This window comes from Anomaloglossus baeobatrachus, chromosome 9 (genome assembly GCF_048569485.1).
Source record: "Anomaloglossus baeobatrachus isolate aAnoBae1 chromosome 9, aAnoBae1.hap1, whole genome shotgun sequence".
NCBI lineage: Eukaryota > Metazoa > Chordata > Amphibia > Anura > Aromobatidae > Anomaloglossus > Anomaloglossus baeobatrachus.
In genome coordinates, this window is record NC_134361.1 from 12827338 (window position 1) to 12850314 (window position 22977).

Sequence of the window (22977 nt, forward strand, 5' to 3'; positions counted from 1 at the left end):
ACTCTGGACGGTGGAGTACAGGAGAGGAGGCAAAGGCTCGCTTTAGAGAGCCAAACGCGGCGTCGGCCGCAGGTGACCAGTCCTTTGGATTAGCCCCCTTCTTGGTCAAGGCGGAGAGAGGAGCAGTCAGAGCAGAGAAGTGAGGAATGAACTGACGGTAATAATTGGCGAATCCCAGAAAACGTTGGATTGCCTTCAGTCCAGAAGGAGGAGGCCAGTTGAGAATGGCAGAGACCTTCTTTGGGTCCATCTGCAGTCCGGTCTCGGTGATGAGGTAACCCAGGAAGGGGAGAGAAGACTGTTCGAAGACACACTTCTCGTACTTGGCGTACAGACGATTCTCTCTCAGTCTTTGTAGAACCAGTTGCACGTTCTCTCGGTGGGTCTGGAGGTCCGGAGAGAAGACAAGGATGTCATCCAGGTATACCACCACACAGACGTAGAGAAGGTCCCGGAACACGTCGTTCACTAGTTCTTGGAAGACGGCTGGTGCGTTACACAGGCCGAAGGGCATCACGCAGTATTCATAGTGCCCATCACGAGTGTCGAACGCGGTCTTCCATTCGTCCCCCGAGCGAATACGGACCAGGTTGTAGGCACCCCGAAGATCCAACTTGGTGAATATACGAGCTCCTCTGAGCCGATCAAACAATTCGGGGATGAGCGGCAGGGGGTACTTGTTTTTTACGGTTATTTGGTTCAATCCCCGGTAGTCTATGCATGGTCGTAGGTCGCCCTCTTTCTTCTTTACGAAGAAGAAGCCAGCTCCAGCAGGAGAGGAGGATCTCCGAATGAATCCCCTAGCCAGGCTCTCTGTGATGTATGTAGACATGGCCCTTGTTTCGGCTGGAGACAATGGATATATCCTTCCTCGAGGTGGTGTAGTTCCCGGGAGCAGGTCAATGGCACAATCGTAAGGACGATGTGGCGGAAGTACCTCTGACTCCTTCTTATCAAAGACGTCCACGAAGGACCAATAGGCTGAGGGTAGTCCCGGTAGGGTCTCTGGAACCGGAGGTCGTCGGATGGGTTTTATGGTCTTCAGACAGGTGTCATGGCAAGAAGACCCCCATCGAGTGATATCGCCAGTGCCCCAGCTGACTGAAGGTTCGTGTGTCCGCAACCAAGGAAGGCCCAGCAGGATTTGATGTGACATATGAGGGAGGACGTAGAGAGCGATGTTCTCGGTGTGCAGAGCACCGATACGCAGTTCAAGCGGCTTGGTGATCCAGGAGATGGTGTCAGAGAGGGGTCTCCCATCCACAGAGGCAATCACAAGAGGTTTGGCGAGTGGAGTAACAGGCACCTGGTATTTGTCCACCGTGGCCTGCTGGATGAAATTGCCTGCTGCCCCAGAATCGAGGTACGCCTCAGCCGTAAACCGCGTCTCTCCCGTTGTCACTTGCACAGTCCATGTAACCGGGTCTGAGGGAGTCCCAGCACCTAGGGTGGCCTCTCCTACCAACCCTAGGCTTTGGAGTTTCCCGGCCTCTCTGGACAGGCGCGTAGCAGGTGTGTGCCCTCTCCGCAGTAGAAGCAGAGACCCTTGGCGAGTCGCTCTGCTCGACGTTGTTCAGACTGTCGCACACGGTCGATCTGCATGGGCTCATGGACGGAGGCACCAGAGGTCGTTGACTGGAGTACGGCGGGCTTCTGTGGAGGAGAGGCTTGCCGTACCGGACGTCTCTCACGGGACACCTCTTTGGACCGCTCCTGAAAGCGAATGTCCACTCGAGTCGCTAGGGTAATCAGGGCGTCCAGGGTGGACGGTACGTCACGTCCAGCCAGCTCATCTTTGATTCGAACCGAGAGTCCTTCCCAGAAGGCGGCGGTTAGGGCCTCGTTATTCCACCCGACTTCCGAGGCCAAGGTGCGGAAACGGATGGCGTATTGACCCACCGTCAGAGTTCCCTGACGTAACCGGAGAAGAGATGAAGCAGACGCGGAGGCGCGTCCTGGCTCGTCAAAGGTGCCGCGAAAGGCCTGCAGGAACTCTTGGAGGTTCTTGGTCATAGGGTCCTCCTTCTCCCACAAGGGGTTCATCCACGCCAGTGCCTCGCCCTCTAGGTGAGACATTATGAAGGCGACCTTGGCTTGGTCGGAGGCAAACAAATGCGGCAGCTGCGTGAAATGAAGGGAGCATTGGTTTATAAACCCCCTGCAGGTCTTGGGATCTCCGGCGTACCGGGGTGGTGAAGCCAAACGAAGTCTGGAAGCATCCGAAGAGGCTGCCACGGGAGCGGGGGCCGTGGATTGACTAGTGGAGACCCGGGGCGCTGAAGATGTGACCGAGGCTTGTAGCGTGTTCAGGCGGGCGTCCACGGAAGTCATAAAGTTCAGCATGCGGGTCTGGACTTCACGCTGGCGTTGGAGTTCCTCTTGCAAGGCCGCTAGTACTTCGGCGGGATCCATGGCCTGTTCTTACTGTTAGGGCCAGATGGATGGGCAGACCCGGGCGGTGGATCCTCTGGACCGAACTCCCCGAAGAGGGAACGGAGTCCGGTAGCCGGGGCACTTTAGGTAGCAGAACAGTCCGTGCACTTAGAAGACAATGGAGAAGTCCCTGGGACCACGGGGTCACTGATGGTGGTCCGGGTGACGGAGCTCAGGTTCGGAAGCCGGGATGATGTCAGGCGGGGTCCGGAACCGTTGGAGCGAGATGGCGGGTCACCGCAGGGAACCGGGATGGTACGGACTGTCAGGATGGTAGATAGGCAGCGTTCGGGGTTTGAGATACAGAAGGACCGGATGGCAATGCAGGATCGGCTCTAAAAGAGAGAGAGGTAAGTATCTCATAGGAACACAAGGAGACCTGACTCCTAGCTTGGGAAACACGAAGAACAGGCCCCGCCCCCTTGGACATTAATCCCCTTTATACCCTGTACCTGTGTGCATCATTTCCTGTCAGTGGACACTGGCCCTTTAAGAAAGGGTCAGTGACCGCGCGCGCGCCCTAATGCGCATGCGCGCGGCCCGGGTGCCAGAAGCCAGGGCAGGAGGCTGAGAGGAGGAAGCAGCAGAGCCGGCCAGGGGCTGGGAAGCCGACGGGCGCCGGGAGCGGGGACCAGGAGGCCTGGGAAGCGTGGCTAATGGAGGCTGGAGAGCGGGGAGCGTGGCAGGTGAGCCGGGGAGCGGAGCAGAGGACCCGGGGAGCGTGACAAATATAACTACTATAATACTGCCCCTATATACAAGAATATAACTATTATAATACTGCCTCTATGTACAAGAATATAACTACTATAATACTGCCTTTATGTACAAGAATATAACTACTATAATACTGCTCCTATGTACAAGACTTCAACTACTATAATACTGCCTCCTATGTACAAGAATACAACTACTATAATACTGCCCCTATATACAAGAATATAACTATTATAATACTGCCTCTATGTACAAGAATATGACTACTATAATACTGCCCCTATGTACAAGAATATAACTACTATAATACTGCACTCTATGTACAAGAATATAACTACTATAATATAGACCCTATGTACAAGAATATAACTGCTATAATATTGCCTCTATGTACAAGAATATAATTACTATAATACTGCCCCTATATACAAGAATATAACTACTATAATACTGCCCCTATGTACAAGAATATAACTGCTATAATACAGCCCCTGTATAAAAAAAATGGAGCTGCCCTGCCTGAGAAGCAGCCTCTGAGGGAAAAGAATAAACTGAAAAATAAGGAGTGCTGATAGTGTAATACCAACTGATCAGTGAGGTAGATCAAGAAAAATACACTCACCTGAAAAGGTTGTGATAGTCACAACCACTGATAGAGCGTAGGATGATGACGTCTGCTGCAGCCCCACGTGGATGTGCATACAAATCAGAGTGAAGAGGGGGTTAATGCCGCGCATCAGCCAAAATGAAGATGTAGTACGTTGATGTTATAAACGTATTATTTTATTCCATCGGTCTACGCGTTTCGAGGATATGCCTCTTCTTCAGGACCAGTGCATCAACATAGTAACTATAGTATACTATGTTGATGCACTGGTCCTGAAGAAGAGGTATATCCTCGAAACGCATAGACCGATGGAATAAAATAATACGTTTATAACATCAACGTGCTACATCTTCATTTTGGCTGATGCGCGGCATTAACCCCCTCTTCACTCTGATTTGTCTGAGGGAAAAGAGGCAGTTTATCTCATAGAGGTCTGAAACCTCTGGAAGGAACCCACTTGAAGGAGCAGAGGGTTGTCTTCATTTGTGAGTGGAGACTGAGGGAGCTCCACTTGGATACTGGAAGTGTCCAAACCTAAGCGGGCGAACCGCGGCAAAGGCGGACTAAAAATCCGTGTTCCTGGGGAAACAGCCGGCAAGAGGTAAAGCGTCTGTTAGACTCAGAGAAAGAGGCGCAGGCACCGCTCTGGAGTTACCGGACCGGTATCCGTGTACCTGTGTGTGCTATGTTTTTTTGGTTTGGAGAAATGATTTATGAATTGCAATAAACCGTTTGGACTTTTAAAGAGACTTTGTTTTCCTATGTGCTACCTCTGAAACACGGCCAAGGGAGTGACCCCATCATGTCAGCAAGCAAATGCTTACAATAAATACAGTGGCATGTTAAAGTTTGGGCACCCCTGGTCAAAATTACGCAAAAGAAATATTTTCATGTTTTACATTTTTAAATTTTCAAAAAAGGAAAATGGGCCCATGCAAAAGTTTAGGCACCCTTGGTTAGTACCTAGTAGCATTCCCTTTGGCAATTATCACAGCTTGTAAATGCATTTTGCAGCAAGCAAGTGTCTGTCAATTCTTTGAGGGATTTTCATCCATTCTTGCTTGGAGACATCTTCTAGTTTTGTGAGGTTCCTGGTTCATCTTAAAGTTCTGTGAGATTCCTGACTGGTCTTACAGTTTTGTGAGATTCCTGGCTTGTCTTACAGTTGTGTGAGATTCCTGGCTCGTCTTGCATGCACTGCTCTTCCTTGGAGACTTCTCCCAGTTCTGTGAGATTCCTGGGTTGTCTTCCAGTTGTGAGATTTCTGGCTCATCTTGCATGCTCTGCTCCTGTTTGGAGACGTCTTCCAGTTCTGTGAGATTCCTGACTCGTCTTGTATGCACTGCTGTTCCTTGGAGATGTCTTCCAGTTCTGTGAGATTCCTGGTCGTCTTGTATGCTCTGCTGTTCCTTGGAGATGTCTTCCAGTTCTTTGAGATTTCTGGCTCATCTTGCATGCACTGCTCCTCCTTGGAGACGTCTTCTAGTTCTGTGAGATTCCTGGCTTGTCTTGCATGCACTGCTGTTCCTTGGAGATGTCTTCCAGTTCTGTGAGATTCCTGGCTCGTCTTGCATTCTCTGCTCTTTTGAGATCTCGCCTCAGATTTTCAATGATGTTCAGATCAGGGGACTGTGAGGCCATTGTATAACCTTCACACCATGTCCTGCCCCTGTATATAGTGTAAATGTGTTACTGCTTATACAGTCTCATTAATGCCTTGGTGAACTATACAATTAGGATGGCGCTTGCTACATCTGACTATCTGGATTTTCCATTTCGTTGAATGTTTAGCTCTTTTTGTGTTCTTGATTTGCCTTTGTTGACTTGCTCTTTTCTTCTATTCTTTGAGGGTGACCTGGGTTTTTCATTGGTCTGAGGATTTCCGCTTCAGTATGCCAAGGGGCATAATTACCTGTAAATGGAATTTCCGCCTGCCCTGACTTTATTGTTGCATTTTATAAGACTTATTATGATTCCTGACACATTTCCTAATTTAGAAATAAATATTTCAGATTAAGCGCTTTTCATTTCTTGCTGCTCATCATAAATTTTCCTTGCTACATATAGGGATCATATATGATTCGTTCCAGGGCTCTTCTACATTTTGGAATTTACCAGCATTAAACTAAAGCGTCTCCTTCATCTATAATTCATCTGATGGCATTGTAGCTGTCTGCATTAAATGGACCAGTAAATCTTACATGAGTATTGATTATAACTTAATATCATCCATTACATATAGGCCATTTGTAGAGGACAATACAAACCAGCAACATCAAGCATTTAATTAGTGGGAATACATCTCCATGATCCATTTTAATGCACAGAAATATTTGCTTACATATTACCAATAATAAAACCAGTTACCATCTTGGCGGGGAGATAAAAGACTCACATTACATGTTATGAAGCCATTTTACATAATAATTTGAGAACACTTGGAGCTGAGCAGGCAGAATATTGTGTAAATTATTTATGGTTATCCTTTTAAGAACCTAAACTGTGCGACGTCAGTCAGGTATCAGAAGACGCAGGAGAGGAAATAAAAATAGATTATGTTAAGAAGCCGATGGGAAAAAGGAAAGACATGGGATCTGCTGCCTCCTGAAGACTCCAGAGCTGCGGATACAAGACGCCGCCGGCACCGGGTGCGGTGACTCGGCAGATTCACGAATACAGGGGACCGGCCGACACCGCGACATGAACAGACCGGAAGCAAACAGTGAAAGAGGGACAATGGGCTCTTACCTACTTCTGTTACCTTTGTATTCATCTCCCTGTCCTCTCTTTCCTTCCTGCTTCTCTGACATTTTACTTGTCTTTCTTCCTTTCGGCTCTTTTGGCTTCCTTCTTTCCATCTTTCTTTCCTTTTTTCTTCCTTCCTTCTTCCTCCTTTCTCTTCTTTATTAATTTTGTTGCCCATCTTGCTTTCTTTCCATTTTAGCTTCCTTCCTTCCTTCTTCCTCCTTTCCCTTTTTTTCATTTTCTTCTCCCACCTTCCTTCTTTCTTTCCATTTAAGCTTCCTTCCTTCCTTTCTCCTTTCCCTTCCTTTTTTCTTTTACCCCACCTTCCTTCTTTCTTTCCATTTAAGCTTCCTTCCTTACTTTCTCCTTTCCCTTCCTTTTTTCTTTTACCCCACCTTCCTTCTTTCTTTCCATTTAAGCTTCCTTCCTTCCTTTCTCCTTTCCCTTCCTTTTTTCTTTTACCCCACCTTCCTTCTTTCTTTCCATTTAAACTTCTTTCCTTCCTTCTTTCCTTCCTTCTTTCTCTTTCTTTTTCATTTTCTTCTCCCAGCTTCCTTCTTTCTTTCCATTTTAGCTTCCTTACTTCCTTCCTCCTTTCCCTTCCTTTTTTATTTTTCCCCACCTTCTTATCTCTTTACATTTAAGCTTCTTTCCTTCCTTCTTTCCTTGCTTCTTCCTCCTTTTCCTTTCTTTTTCAGTTTATTCTTCCACCTTTCTTCTTTCTTTCCATTTTAGCTTCCTTACTTCCTTCTTTCCTTCCTTCTTCCTCCTTTCCCTTCCTTTTTCATTTTCGTCCCCAACCTTCCTTCTTTCCATTTAAGCTTCCTTCCTTCCTTTCTCATTTCCCTTCCTTTTTTCTTTTTCCCCACCTTCCTTATTTCTTGACATTTAAGCTTCTTTCCTTCCTTCTTTCCGTGCTTCTTCCTCCTTTCCCTTTCTTTTTCATTTTATTCTTCCACCTTTCTTCTTTCTTTCCATTTTAGCTTCCTTCTTTCCCTTTTTTTTCATTTTCTTCTCCCACCTTCTTCCTTTCCATTTTAGCTTCCTTTTTTCTTTTCCTTCCTTTTTCATTTTCGGCCCCCACCTTCCTTCTTTCCATTTTAGCTTCCTTTCTACTTTTGCATTCTTTATTTTCTGCTGCTTCCTCTTTCCATCCCCTTCTTTTAATTTTCTCCATTCTACAACCTTTTTTTAACTTCTGTCCTTTTTTGCTTTTTTCCATTCTATCGTTCTTCCTACCGTGTTACTTTTTTTATTCTTCTTTTCCACTTTACCATTCTATTTTTCCTCTTCTCTTGATCTTTATCTTTTTTTCTTTCTTTTTTTTCCCACCATCTGTCTCCATTCCTTTCCTTCCAACCTTTTCATCCTCCTACACTACCTTCATTTTACTTTTTGTATTCTTTTAATTCTTTCCTCCCTTCCTCATGTCTTTCGTCATAGTTTCATAGTTTCATAGTTTTTAAGGTTGAAGGGAGACTCTAAGTCCATCTAGTTCAACCCGTAGCCTAACATGTTGATCCAGAGGAAAGCAAAAAAACCCCAATGTGTCAAATAAGCTCCAATGGGGAAAAAAAATCCTTCCTGACTCCACATACGGGAATCAGACTAGTTCCCTGGATCAACACCCTGTCATAAAATCCAATATACATAACTGGTAATATTATATTTTTCAATTAATGCGATCAGGCTCTGCTTAAATTTTACCTGTGAATCCCTCAATACAACATCATACGGCAGAGAGCTCCATAGTCTCACTGCTCGTACAGTAAAGAATCCTCATCTGTGATTATGATAAAACATTCTTTCCTCAAGACGTAGCGGATGCCCCCGTGTTCCAGTCGCAGGCCTAGGTGTAAAGAGATCTTTGGAAAGGTCTCTGTACTGTCCCCTCATATATTTATACATTGTGATTAGATCCCCCTAAGCCTTTGTTTTTCCTAACTAACTAACCCCAAGTTTAATAACCTGTCTTGGTATTGCAGCCCACCCATTCCTCTAATAATCTTGGTCGCTCTTCTATCTACCTGTAAGATTATGCTATTTATAACCTTCTATACTTTTGCTAACAAGAAATGCATCCATTCCTCTCTTAAATTCATTCAGTGAGTTGGCCATCACCACTTCCTCAGGAAGAGAGTTCCAGAGCCTCACTGCTCTTACCGTGAAGAACCCTCTTCTATGCTGATGTAGGAATTTTCTTTCCTCCAATCGAAAAGAATGCCCCCTTGTTCTTGTCATAGTCCTTGGTACAAACAGATCATGGGAGAGATCTCTATATGGCCCTCTGATATATTTGTACATATTTATTAGGTCTCCCCTAAGTCTTCTCTTTTCTAGAGTAAATAGACCTAATTTTGATAACCTTTCCGTGTATTGTAATGCACCCATTCCATTTATTATTTTAGTAGCCCGCCTCTGAACCCTTTCAAGTTCAGTAATGTCTTTCTTCAGCACCGGCGCCCAAAATTGCACACAATACTCCAAGTGTGGTCTGACTAGTGATTTGTACAGAGGGAGAATGATGTTTTCATCTCGTGCCCCCAGACCTCTTCTAATGCATCCCATCACCCTATTTGCTTTGGTGGCTGCTGCCTGACACTGGGCACTCCAATTTAGATTCTTATTCACTAAGATGCCTAAGTCTTTTTCCATGTCTGATTTCCCCAGCAGTTTCCCATTTAGTAAGTAATCGTAGCATCTGTTTCTCCTTCCCATGTGCATAACCTTACACTTATCTGTGTTAAACCTCATTTGCCATTTTTCAGCCCAATTCTCCAATTTACTCAAGTCCATCTGTAGTTGCAAACTGTCCTCCTTTGTGTTAACTACCTTACATAGTTTTGTATCATCTGCAAATACTGATATTTTACTCTGTAAACCATCCACCAGATCATTAGTAAATATATTAAATAGTAGGGGGCCCAATACAGACCCCTGTGGCACCCCACTAGTAACCCTGGCCCAATCTGAGTATGCACCATTAATAACCACTCTTTGTTTTCTACCACTAAGCCATCTACCTACCCATCTACACACATTTTCCCCGAGCCCAAGCTTTCTCATTTTACTTAGCAGTCTTTTATGTGGGACAGTGTCAAATGCTTTACCGAAGTCGAGATAAATGACATCCAGTGATTCTCCTCGGTCCATGTGAGAGCTTACATCCTCATAGAAGCTGATCAGGTTAGTTTGACAGGAGCGATCCTTCATAAATCCATGTTGATTGTCCTCCCTTTGCATTTCCTTTATTTGTAGCACTCATTGTTGACCTCCCCTTTTCTTCTTTCCTCCTATAACCCCACTCCCCTGCTGTCTTTACACTTCCTTCCCCTTCCTTATCAGCATTACATTCCATCACACCTTCTTATTTACACCTGCTCAGTGCTTATGATCTTTCCATTTTCCTTCTCAGACCTCCATGTGTCTCTACATTATCAGTGAACACATGCAGTTGAGTTGCATATTTCATATACAGAGCTCCTCGGATACAATGTATCCATCATTTACTAATCCTTGACATAACTTTGCCTGAATCAGTCTTAATGGGCTTTGCTTCGTGATTTCAGAGTTGTTTGCGGAGTTACCAGAGTAACCTGACATTGACTACTAGAGAGGGAACCAGCCAAACAGCAAAAGAACGAGGCCAAAGTAAGAAAAGTATATGTACAGATAATGTCACTAACTAGTGTTTATCTCACCCCAGTGCTGTATTCACAGCTACACTGCTCAGTGCTGCTGTATAATGTCCTCCATGCTGCTGCTTCTAGCAGGTGTTTATCTCAGCCTAGAACTGTATCCACAGCTTCACTGCTCAGTACTGCTGTATAATGTCCTCCATGCTGCTGCTTCTAGCAGGTGTTTATCTCACCCTGGAGCTGTATTCACAGCTACGCTGCTCAGTACTGCTGTATAATGTCCTCCATGCTGCTGCTTCTAGCAGGTGTTTATTTCACCGTAGAGCTGTATTCACAGCTACACTGCTCAGTGCTGCTGTATAATGTCCTCCATGCTGCTGCTTCTAGCAGGTGTTTATCTCAGCCTAGAACTGTATCCACAGCTACACTGCTCAGTGCTGCTGAATAATGTCCTCCATGCTGCTGCTTCTAGCAGGTGTTTATCTCAGCCTAGAACTGTATCCATAGCTTCACTGCTCAGTGCTGCTGTATAATGTCCTCCATGCTGCTGCTTCTAGCAGGTGTTTATCTCACCATAGGGCTGTATTCACAGCTACACTGCTCAGTACCACTGTATAATGTCCTCCATGCTGCTTCTAGCAGGTGTTTATCTCAGCCTAGAACTATATCCACAGCTTCACTGCTCAGTGCTGCTGTATAATGTCCTCCATGCTGCTGCTTCTAGCAGGTGTTTATCTCACCATAGGGCTGTATTCACAGCTACACTGCTCAGTACCGCTGTATAATGTCCTCCATGCTGCTTCTAGCAGGTGTTTATCTCACCATAGAGCTGTATTCACAGCTACACTGCTCAGTACTGCTGTATAATGTCCTCCATGCTGCTGCTTCTAGCAGGTGTTTATCTCACCCTAGAGCTATATTCACAGCTACACTGCTCAGTACTACTGCATAATGTCCTCCATGCTGCTGTTTCTAGCAGGTGTTTATCTCACCATAGGGCTGTATTCACAGCTACACTGCTCAGTACTGCTGTATAATGTCCTCCATGCTGCTGCTTCTAGCAGGTGTTTATCTCACCCTAGAGCTATATTCACAGCTACACTGCTCAGCACTGCTGTATAATGTCCTCAATGCTGCTGCTTCTAGCAGGTGTTATCTCACTATAGAGCTGTATTCACAGCTACACTGCTCAGTACTGCTGTATAATGCCCTCCATGCTGCTTCTAGCAGGTGTTATCTCACCATAGGGTTGTATTCACGGCTACATTGCTCAGTACCACTAGATAGTGTCCTCCATGCTGCTGCTTCTTTGGAACATGTGATACATAGAGGCAGGAGAGCCGGAATCCCTTATGTCTGGGTGTGCGGGGCATGGGGGACATCACAGCTGCCACCCACCCACCAGCTCAGAGACAACAAATAATTAAAGATAGAACCTGAAGATGTGTAACTGGTAACAAATGCAGTATACAACTCAAAAATACCAGAAATAGTGTTTTTGCTGAAGTCCGCGCACAGGACGGTTTATTCTAAAGGACGGGTGCACATTACATATGTTTGTCACCTAAACAATTTTTTTTTCTCTTACAAACACTGTAAGAACTTTAAGAAAATCTTTTCAAATAAAGTGTAACTTATTTTTTTCCAATCTTGGTCATCCCCTTTTATCTGTTCCTTCTGTGGCTTGATGACTTACAGTTACCTACAAGGTGCTGAAAAATCAACAACTCCCATCGGAGCAGCTGCCATCAGGCTCAATAAGCCAATGCAGAGCCTAGGTTTCTTGTCTCAGAACACGAGCCGGCAGACATCTCCCTGTGAGTTGTTGTTCCTGTGATTCCTCCGCGCCCCTAGAACCCGGCTCCTCCGTCTCCTCCACACAATGTTGTACCAGCGGTAATTGATTGCTACTTTTGAAGGAAGACGATGAAGGTGGCGTCGGTGGCAGACATATGTACCGGATACACATTCTCTTTAATCTTTTCTGTTGCTCAGATCTAAGAATTTAGTTGACGAGTAAAATCAATGTCTTGTGTTACCTCCACGAATTATCTTTGAAATTCTGATTGAAAAACATAAATAAAAATACAAATACGATTCTGCGAAGCAGATCAGAGGCGGCATCAATGAGAGATGACAAACACCCATCGCATCTTCTCACTCATCATCACCTTAATGAACGGAAAAAGCTGCGAAAGGAACAAGAACTTCATTGCTTTAAAGGTTTCTATTTCTCTGAATGTCTCGGCTCCTTTATGTTCAGTGGATCAAGATTTTCACCTGTCGGACACAACACCCTATGTAGACGTCTATCTGACAAAAACCTGGGAAGATCCACAACTAAACAGTGCATAGTCAGCAAATATAACAAGGAGTGATCTAAGGGTACTTTCACACTTGCGTTATTTTTTTTTTAGCGCAATCCGCTGTATTGGGAAACAGCGGAATCCGTTAACATATTCCGCTGTTTCCCATAGACTTGCATTGATAACAAAGTGAGCCAAAAGTACCTGCGTTGCTTCCATTGGCCAACGCTTTGTTGCTTCCGCCGAGCGGAAGCAACGCTGAATGTATTGTTAAATGCTTGCGTTAAAATTTATAATGGTTCCCTATGGTAGCGGATTCCGTTGCTAAGTGCTTAACAACGGAATCCGCTGCTGGATTCCGCTAATTTCTACTGAGCATGCGCAGAATAAAAAAATGAAAAAAGAAAAAAAAACAGAGTCGACGCATTCCATTAGACGGACGCCAAATGGATGCAACGGTCCATTATTTCACAGGAATCAGCTAATGGATTACTGTGAAATAACGGATCCGTTGTATCCGTTGACACCACAGAAATAACGGATGCATCAAAACGACGCAGCAACGGACCCAGTGGATTCTACCCAACGCAAGTGTGAAACTAGCCTAAACAGGATCCTGAGAAACTTTGTAAATACATTACATCACTTATCCTGTGCTGATCACAAGTCACATACTTCAGAGCTGCACTCACTAGTCTGCTGGGGCAGTCACTGTGTACATACATTACATTACTGATCCTTTACTGATCCTCAGTTACCTCCTGTATTATCCTCCAGAGCTGCACTCACTATTCTGCTGGTGCAGTCACTGGGTACATACATTACATTACTGATCCTGAGTTACCCCCTGTATTATACTCCAGAGCTGCACTCACTATTCTGCTGGTGCAGTCACTGTGTACATACATTACTGATCCTGAGTTACCTCCTGTATTATCCTCCAGAGCTGCACTCACTAGTCTGCTGGGGCAGTCACTGTGTACATACATTACATTACTGATCCTTTACTGATCCTCAGTTACCTCCTGTATTATCCTCCAGAGCTACACTCACTATTCTGCTGGTGCAGTCACTGTGTACATACATTACTGATCCTGAGTTACCTCCTGTATTATACTCCAGAGCTGCACTCACTATTCTGCTGGTGCAGTCACTGTGTACATACATTACATTACTGATCCTGAGTTACCTCCTGTATTATACTGTCACGCTCCCCGGCTCCCCGGCCACGCTCTCCGGCTCCCCTGCCTCGCTTCCCGGCTCCCCTGCCACGCTCCCCGGCTCCCCTGCCTCGCTTCCCGGCTCCTCTGCCAGGCGTCCCCCGCTCCACAGCCTCCATGTCCCATCACCTGCAGTCCCCAGGCAGCCTGGTCCCCGCTCCCGGCGCCCGTCGGCGGCTCTGCTCCAGCCCGGCTCTCCTGCCTCCTGCTCACCGCTCCCTGCTCTGGCTTCTGGCACCTGGGCCTCGCGCATGCGCATTAGGGCGCGCGCGCGGTCATTGACCCTCTCTTAAAGGGCCAGTGTCCTCCAACAGGATATTGAAGAATCAGGTACAGGGTATATAGGGAGATCCTTTCCAAGTGGGCGGGGCCTGTTCTTCGTGTTTTGCTAAGCTAGGAGTCAGGTCTCCTTGTGTTTTGTGGTATACTTACCTATCTCTCTCCTAGAGCCGCTCCTGCCTCGCCAACCGGTTCTGACGATACCCGAACCCCGAACGGTGACGGTCTGCCATCCCGTCAAGTTCATACCATCTCCGATCCCTGCGGTGACCCGTCTTCTCGCTCCGTCGGTTCCGGACTCTGCCTGACGTCATCTCGGCCTCCGAACCTGAGCTCCGTCACCCGGACTACCTTCAGTGACTCCGTGGTCCCAGGGACTTCTACACTCCTCTGAACGGACTGTCCTGCTACCTGTAGTGCTCCGGCTACCGGGCACCTTGCCCTCGGTGAGGTGTTCAGCCCAGTGGATCCACCTCCTGGGTCTGCCCGTCCACCTGGCCCTAACATATACTCCAGAGCTGCACTCACTATTGTGCTGGTGCAGTCACTGTGTACATACATTACTGATCCTGAGTTACCTCCTGTATTGTACTCCAGAGCTACACTCACTATTCTGTTGGTGCAGTCACTGTGTACATACATTACATTACTGATCCTGAGTTACCTCCTGTATTATACTCCAGAGCTGCACTCACTATTCTGTTGGTGCAGTCACTGTGTACATACATTACATTACTGATCCTGAGTTACCTCCTGTATTATACTCCAGAGCTGCACTCACTATTGTGCTGGTGCAGTCACTGTGTACATACATTACTGATCCTGAGTTACCTCCTGTATTATACTCCAGAGCTGCACTCACTATTCTGTTGGTGCAGTCACTGTGTACATACATTACTGATCCTGAGTTACCTCCTGTGTTATACTCCAGAGCTGCACTCACTATTCTGCTGGTGCAGTCACTGTGTACATACATTATATTACTTATCTTGTAATGTATTGTATTTTTACTCCAGAGCTGCACTCACTATTCTCCTGGTGCACTGATTTTCATGTTGGTGGACAATGTGGAATTTCTTTGCTCTTACATTTCTCCCATGATTTTGATATTTATGGGAAGATTTATGAAGCTTGTGGCACTGCACTGTCTCGTCTTTTGTGGCACAGAAATCTGATATAAAGCTAATTAATTTGTGATAAAAGCCTAAAGGAGAATTTAGGAAGTAAATATAACGGTTTGTTACAGAATTACTTTTGATTGTTGCTTTTTTTTGCATAAACTGAATTAAAGTTACGGACAATGTTTGATAGATTTGTGCCATTACAGTGATTTTGCTTCTTTGTTCAATTTTTGCGTCACCTTTTTATCAGAATAAGTTTGCAACTTTTTTGTGACTTTTTAAACATTTCATCTGGCTTTTTTAACTATGCCAACTGAAAAGTCACAAAAATGGCAAAAAAAAAGTTTTAGTGCAAAAATAGCAAAATGTAACATTTTTGCGTTTTTCATGCTGGAAAAATGTTAAAAAAAACTTGCCCCCCCTAATTCCACATAGTAGATGTACCCCACATTTATCAAGCAGCACGAGCCACTGTAAACCTGGTGCATTTTGAGAATCTTCTATATTTTTGAGCAATAAACGGTGGAAAAAGTCTCTCATAAAGTCGGTGTTTAGATTCCTCATCTCCTGCAGGATCTGCGCTTTCATTTAAAGGGATTCTCCAGTGCGGCTATCATAGGTGAGGGGTGTGGATGGCAGGAATCGTGCCTGTGCCCTATACAATAAGGGGGGTCTCACTAGGAGTTTGGGGTGGTATCGTCGTTGGCAGCCATTACCTCTGATGCAGAAGTGAATAACCCCTGTAATGGGGCCTGAGCGTTATTTAAATCGCAGCGATCCAGGCTCCTCAGACAGCAGACATCTAGCTCTTGTCTTTTGATACAATGTATCACTGTAGGAAAAACATCCAGACTGTTACATTGCCAGGGAGCGCAGGATCGGGGGACAGATTGGGGTTACAGGGGACAGATTGGGGTTACAGGGGACAGATTGGGGTTACAGGGGACAGATTGGGGTTACAGGGGACAGATTGGGGTTACAGGGGACAGATGCATCCTCCTGACAAACCCGTATTGATGAATTCATAGACAAACATGGAGCCGCAGGTGTAGACGGAGGCTGAAATCCCGTATTCAGGGGCCGATCGCTCCTCTATGGATTGTAATAAACCGCAGCCCAACATCAGGTTCTGCAGAATAACAAATTACTCGATTCTGGGCTCTAATTGGTAATGAAATCCTTGTCTTAGCCCTAATTATAATGGAAATGAGATTCTGGAAGGAGAAGCAATCTGCACCCGCGCCCAATAAGGTGCCTGATGCTACAGCTTAATCACCACATTATTATCATTTATATGACCTGTGTGAGACGATGATATTTTTACAGTCTGGGGTCATCTGCATCTAAATAGATGTATTACAAGACACAATACAAGACGCTATGGGGAGCCGTCTGCATTGTGCACAGGAGAAGGGAATAGTGCGCAGGGAATGATAATAGAAACACATGGAAAATAATATTCAGCTTATAGCAGCAGAATGTATGTGCACATCGTGACGGGTAACACTGGGGAAGGGTGGGAGAGCCACGGATCGTTCCAGACACATTACACATAAAACTGCATGGACATGTCTACAGGTATTACAGAAGGAGAGAGGGGGGGTGGGGGGGGCAAGGAATAGATGACCACCGGTAATCAGACTCCAAAATGCATCCGTGACCCCCACAATGTACCCAGCAGTTAACCATCGTAAGTTCGTGAAGCTACCAGTGATCATCAGTGATCAGTGCTGGGTGTACCACTGACCACCAATCATAAGACTCTACATGTACCACTGACCACCAATCATAAGACTCAACATGTACCACTCACCACCGGTAATCAGACTCTACATGTACCACATATACCACTGACCACCAATCATAAGACTCTACAGATACCACTGATCACCAATCATAAGACTCTACATGTCCACTGACCACCAATCATAAGACTCAATATGTACCACTCACCACCGGTAATCAGACTCTACATGTACGACATATACCACTGACCACCAATCATAAGACTCTACAGATACCACTGATCACCAATCATAAGACTCTACATGTCCACTGACCACCAATCATAAGACTCAACATGTACCACTCACCACCGGTAATCAGACTCTACATGTACCACATATACCACTGACCACCAATCATAAGACTCTACATGTACCACTGACCACCAATCATAAGACTCAACATGTACCACTCACCACCGGTAATCAGACTCTACATGTACCACATATACCACTGACCACCAATCATAAGACTCTACATGTACCACTGACCACCAATCATAAGACTCAACATGTACCACTCACCACCGGTAATCAGACTCTACATGTACCACATATACCACTGACCACCAATCATAAGACTCTACATGTACCACTGATCACCAATCATAAGACTCAACATGTACCACTCACTGTTAGGGTATGTGCGCACGTTGCTTTTTACCTGCTTTTTACCTGCTTTTTTGCTGCTTTTTCTTCTGCGCTGTTTAATGCCAAAATGGATGTGTTCTTCTATTCAAGCAAAGTCTATGGGAATTTGGGTTTCTTGTTCACACTATTGTTGTTCAAAATGCTGCCTTTTTGTGGCAGAACTTTGGTCAAAAACTCAGCTTTTCAAAGAAGCAACATGTCAATTGTTTTTGCCATTTGGGTTTTGCACTGCAAAGCTGAGTTTTTGACCAAAGTTCTGCCACAAAAAGGCAGCATTTTGAACAACATAGTGTGAACAAGAAACCCAAATTCCCATAGACTTTGCTTGAATAGAAGAACACATCCATTTTGGCATTAAACAGCGCAGAAGAAAAAGCAGCAAAAAAGCAGGTAAAAAGCAACGTGCGCACATACCCTTACACCTCGTGGCTCTCCTGTGGCAAGGAATGAGACAGTCTCCTTGCCTGCCACGAGCGCTCCTCCTCAGCAGCGCCGAAGGTCTGCCAGACTGCGCAGAGTGCAGGAGAAACCTCCTCAGAGAGGCAGCACAAGGGTGACACCTAGTGGTACTCCTGTTGCAAGAAATGAGGCGGTCTCCCATTCCTTGCCTGTCGCAGCTCCTCCTGCTCAGCAGCCTCGAAGGTCTGTGAGGTTGCGCAATGTGCAGAGGTTTGCTGTTCAGGGAAGCAGTGAGACTCCTGTTATCTCTACACATTGTGAGACCGAGGATCCCGCCTCTATTTCCCAGAGGCAGGAGGGTGAGCATGTGCTATGCTTGGTGGATCCTGATTCGCCCACTGACGTCACACGGCTTGATGACAAGGCTGGTGACGTGGTGAATCCTGACTGGCCAGGCTGGGATGTCGTGGATCCTGATTGGGTCAAGTCCGTCATCTCCGCCTCGCGCCCGCCCTTGGCTGGAGCTACACCTCCTTAAAAGCTCCTCCTGCCATCATGGCGGCGCGCGACCGTCCTTCTATGTTTGGATGTCTGGCAGCGTGCTGCCACGCCACTGCTCAGGCATTATCTTCTTCTGTGGGCTTGGCCCTTGCTGCTTAGGCAGCACCTGGTTTGCAGGCCGTGTCCCTGCCTTGCTGCTCCGGCAGTAGCTCCTTCTACAGGCCGTGTTCCTGTCCCAGGTGAGCTCCTCGAGTCTCCACTGGACTCACCTGGTTATTGAAAGCACACGTGCGTGGGCACCTCTGTGCTACCCTCGTGCCATATTCTCGTGACTTCCACTGGCACACGTGCGTGGGCACCTCTGTGCTTCCCCGTGCAACAGGTACACCGAGCCGTGTGATCCCTGCCATACAACCCACACGGGTTAGGGCAGACCGGTGTACATAGATCGTCTGTGACATTCCAGACGATCGCTAGCAGCAACCCACTCACTCTTCACCCACCATAGCAGCGGTCCCTTACACCGCACAGTGGACCTTGACCGGCGGAAGCTGTCCATTCCCCATCTTGGCACGCTTCCCCGGGTCCCCCTCGTAACATTACGGTCGCGCCAAAGGTCTGGCTATGGCTGAAGAGCAGCAGCAGTTGCTGCGTTATGTGCAGCAGTTGGAATCACGTTTGGCAGCAGTGGAGCAGTCTTCCTCCGACAAGACTGCTCTGACGACAGTCGCCACCCAGGCGGCTACCCAGGCTGTGCTATTGGGCGGAAGGTCTCCTCGCCTTGCGCTTCCAGAGCGCTTTAGCGGGGACAGCTCCGAGTGCCGTGGGTTTATAAACCAAGTTACCACCTACTTAGAGCTGTCCGCGACTCTTTACGCTACCGAGAAGGCGAAGGTAGCCTTCGTCCAGTCCCTGCTCACAGGGAGAGCACTGAAGTGGTCCACGCCGTTGTGGGAGCGCGGAGATCGGGTGGTGAATAACTTAGCATCTTATCTTGGGGCCATGAGAATGGTGTTCCTCGGGCCTCAAGTCACCCACGACTCCGCGCTGCGCCTCCTACGACTTCGGCAAGGGTCCGCTTCAGTCGGGGACTTTGCCGTACACTTTAGGACACTTGCCGCAGAACTGGACTGGCCCGATAAGGTCCTTGTCCCTGTGTTCTGGGAGGGCCTGGCAGGGTTCGTCAAAGACGCACTGGCCACGCGTGAGGTGCCTGCTACTTTAGAGTCCTTGATTGTGGTTGCCTCTCGCATAGACATCCGCCAGGCGGAGCGGAGGCTCGAGGTCTCTTCAGCACCCACGTCCTCACGGCCTAAAAAGCGTCTGGCTCCCATCTTCCACCAGACAGGTCTCCCAGCCAGCTCTGTAGGCGACTCCGTGGAGTCAATGGAGGTGTCCAAAGCGGTCTCCTCTACCCCAGGTTCTCGGTCTGGTGTCATCTGCTTTTCCTGTGGGCAGAGGGGACACATAGCTACCCGATGTCCCAAACCGTCGGGAAAAGACAGCGTCTAGTTTCCATCAGAGGGGGGTTACTAGACGCTGCTTCTCCCTCTAGGTTGACTATCAGCGCCCAGTTGCAGTTTGGCACTACTCTCTTCTCTGCTCTGGCCTGCCTGGACTCAGGCGCTGATGGAAATTTCATTTCGACCTCCCTGGCAACCCGATACTCAGTTCCCCTGGTTCTCTTACCCAAGCCACTCAGGGTTCGGGTAGTTAACGGGTCCCTACTAGTCGATCCCATCACCCAGATCACCATCCCTCTCAGGATGGAAGTACCACCAGGACACCATGAGCAGGTGTCCTTCCTGGTGCTTCCAGGGGGGACGGATGAGATCCTACTGGGACTCCCCTGGTTGAGACAGCATGCTCCTATACTCAACTGGGCAACAGGGGAGATCTCATCATGGGCAGGATCCTGTAGGGAGCACCTCGTGACTACCGAACCACCCGCTACCATTAGGTCGGTTGGGTCCTCAGGGAATACAGGGGAGCCAGGTTTACCGACACCTTATGAGGCCTACAGGGACGTCTTCTCCAAGAGGGCCGCAGATACCCTTCCTCCCCACCGGCTATACGATTGCCGAATAGACCTGAAGCCAGGCTCCGAGCCCCCTAGGGGCAGAGTGTATCCCCTCTCTGCTCCAGAGACGGAGGCTATGTCCAAATATATTCAGGACAGCCTGGCAAAAGGGTTCATTCGCAAGTCTATTTCACCGGCCGGTGCGGGGTTCTTCTTCGTGCAAAAGAAGGAAGGGGATCTACGCCCCTGTATCGATTACAGGGGATTAAATGCAATCACGATCAAAAACAAATACCCTTTGCCCCTCATTACGGAGTTATTTGATCGATTCCGCGGGGCAAAGATCTTCACGAAGCTGGATCTACGCGGGGCGTATAATCTAGTGCGAGTCCGAGAGGGCGATGAGTGGAAGACCGCCTTCAACACCAGGGACGGTCACTACGAGTATCTCGTAATGCCCTTCGGACTCTGCAATGCCCCCGCCGTATTTCAAGACTTTGTGAATGATGTTTTCCGGGATTTGTATCTTTCCGTGGTTGCATATCTGGATGATATCCTTATCTTCTCCCCCGATCTTGCCACCCATCGGAGGGATGTCATCCGAGTACTTAAGAGGCTCCGCACTCATTCGTTATATGCTAAGCTAGAAAAGTGCGTTTTTGAACGTGAATCCTTGCCGTTCCTGGGGTATATCGTGTCCAGTCAGGGGTTAGCAATGGATCCGGGGAAGTTGGAGACAGTAATGAAATGGCCTGAGCCCCGCTCGCTGAAAGCGATCCAGCGATTCTTGGGGTTTATCAATTATTATCGCCAGTTCATTCCCAACTTGTCGACGGTGGCAGCACCCATCATTGCCCTTACCTGCAAGGGCGCTAATCCCAAAGCATGGACACTGGAAACGGTAGAGGCATTTCACACTCTCAAAACTTACTTCTCCAGAGCTCCCATCCTTCATCGTCCAGACATCTCCAAACCCTTTCTACTAGAGGTAGACGCCTCTTCGGTCGGTGCTGGTGCAGTCCTGTACCAGAAAGACGAACGAGGAAGGAAGCATCCTTGTTTCTTTTTCTCCAAGACCTTTTCTCCGGCCGAGAGGAACTACTCCATAGGGGATAGGGAGTTACTGGCGATGAAACTAGCATTCCAGGAATGGCGGCATCTCCTGGAGGGTGCGAAGCATCCATTTGAAGTATTTTCCGACCATAAAAATCTCACATACCTCCAGACAGCACAACGCCTGAACCCAAGGCAGGCCCGTTGGTCCTTGTTCTTCTCCCGGTTCCGCTTTATTATCCGCCACCTGGCCGGTGAGAAGAACGTACGGGCCGATGCCTTGTCACGTTGTATGGTTGTGTTGGAGGAGGACGAGGAGGAGCCTCGTCTTATACTACCCCCGGACAGCTTGAGGATGGTCACTCCCACTTCTTTGGACCAGGTGCCACCTGGCAAGACCCTCGTTCCCCCTGAACTACGGAATGAGGTGCTATCGTGGGCCCATGCCTCCAAGGTCGGGGGTCACTTTGGGGTCAAAAGGACCAGAGACCTTGTGACTAGGCACTATTGGTGGCCGAGACTACCCCAGGACATACAGGAGTATGTGGGAGCCTGTATGTCGTGTGCACGGAATAAGCCGTCCCGGCAGAGACCGGCAGGTCTTCTTCACCCACTGCCAGTGCCGGATCGTCCCTGGGAAGTGGTGGGAATGGACTTCCTGGGAGATCTGCCCAAGTCAGCAGGTCACAAGGTCGTATGGGTCATCACGGATCACTTCTCTAAAATGGTCCACTTGGTGCCTCTCCCACGACTCCCGACGTCACGTGCTCTCGCCACCTTATTCATTAGGCATGTATTTAGGCTGCATGGCATGCCTGATAAGGTGGTGAGCGACCGGGGTCCCCAGTTCGCGTCTCGCTTCTGGAGAGAGCTCTGTAAGCTCCTGCAGATAGAGCTGAACATCTCCTCCGCATACCATCCCGAAACCAATGGACTGGTAGAGAGGACCAATCAGACCTTGGTAACTTACCTCCGCCATTTTATCTCCGCACACCACGACAACTGGGCTAACCTCCTTCCTTGGGCCGAATTTGCCATTAATAATTCGGTCCATGAATCCTCTGGTCAGACTCCGTTCCTGCTCAATAACGGACAACATCCCAGAATCCCGGTTCCGATGCCCATTACGTCACCCGATCCTAGAGTGGAGGATTGGGCGACCGAGGCCCGGGAGATCTGGGATAACACCCAAGAGGCCCTTAAGAGGGCTAAAGACCGGATGGTGACAACGGCTGATGAGCGCCGCCGCCCTGCACCATCCTTCGCCCCTGGTGACCTAGTGTGGCTGTCCTCTAAGAATGTTAACCTACGGGTACAGGCAGCCAAGTTCGCCCCTAGGTACCTGGGTCCGTTTAAAGTGCTAGAGCAGGTGAACCCGGTGGCATACCGACTCCAGCTCCCTCCACGCTGGGCTATAGCCAACACCTTTCACGTGTCCCTCCTGAAACCCGTACGACTTAATAAGTTCTCGGGGTCCCTGACGCCTCAAACTGACTCCCCGCC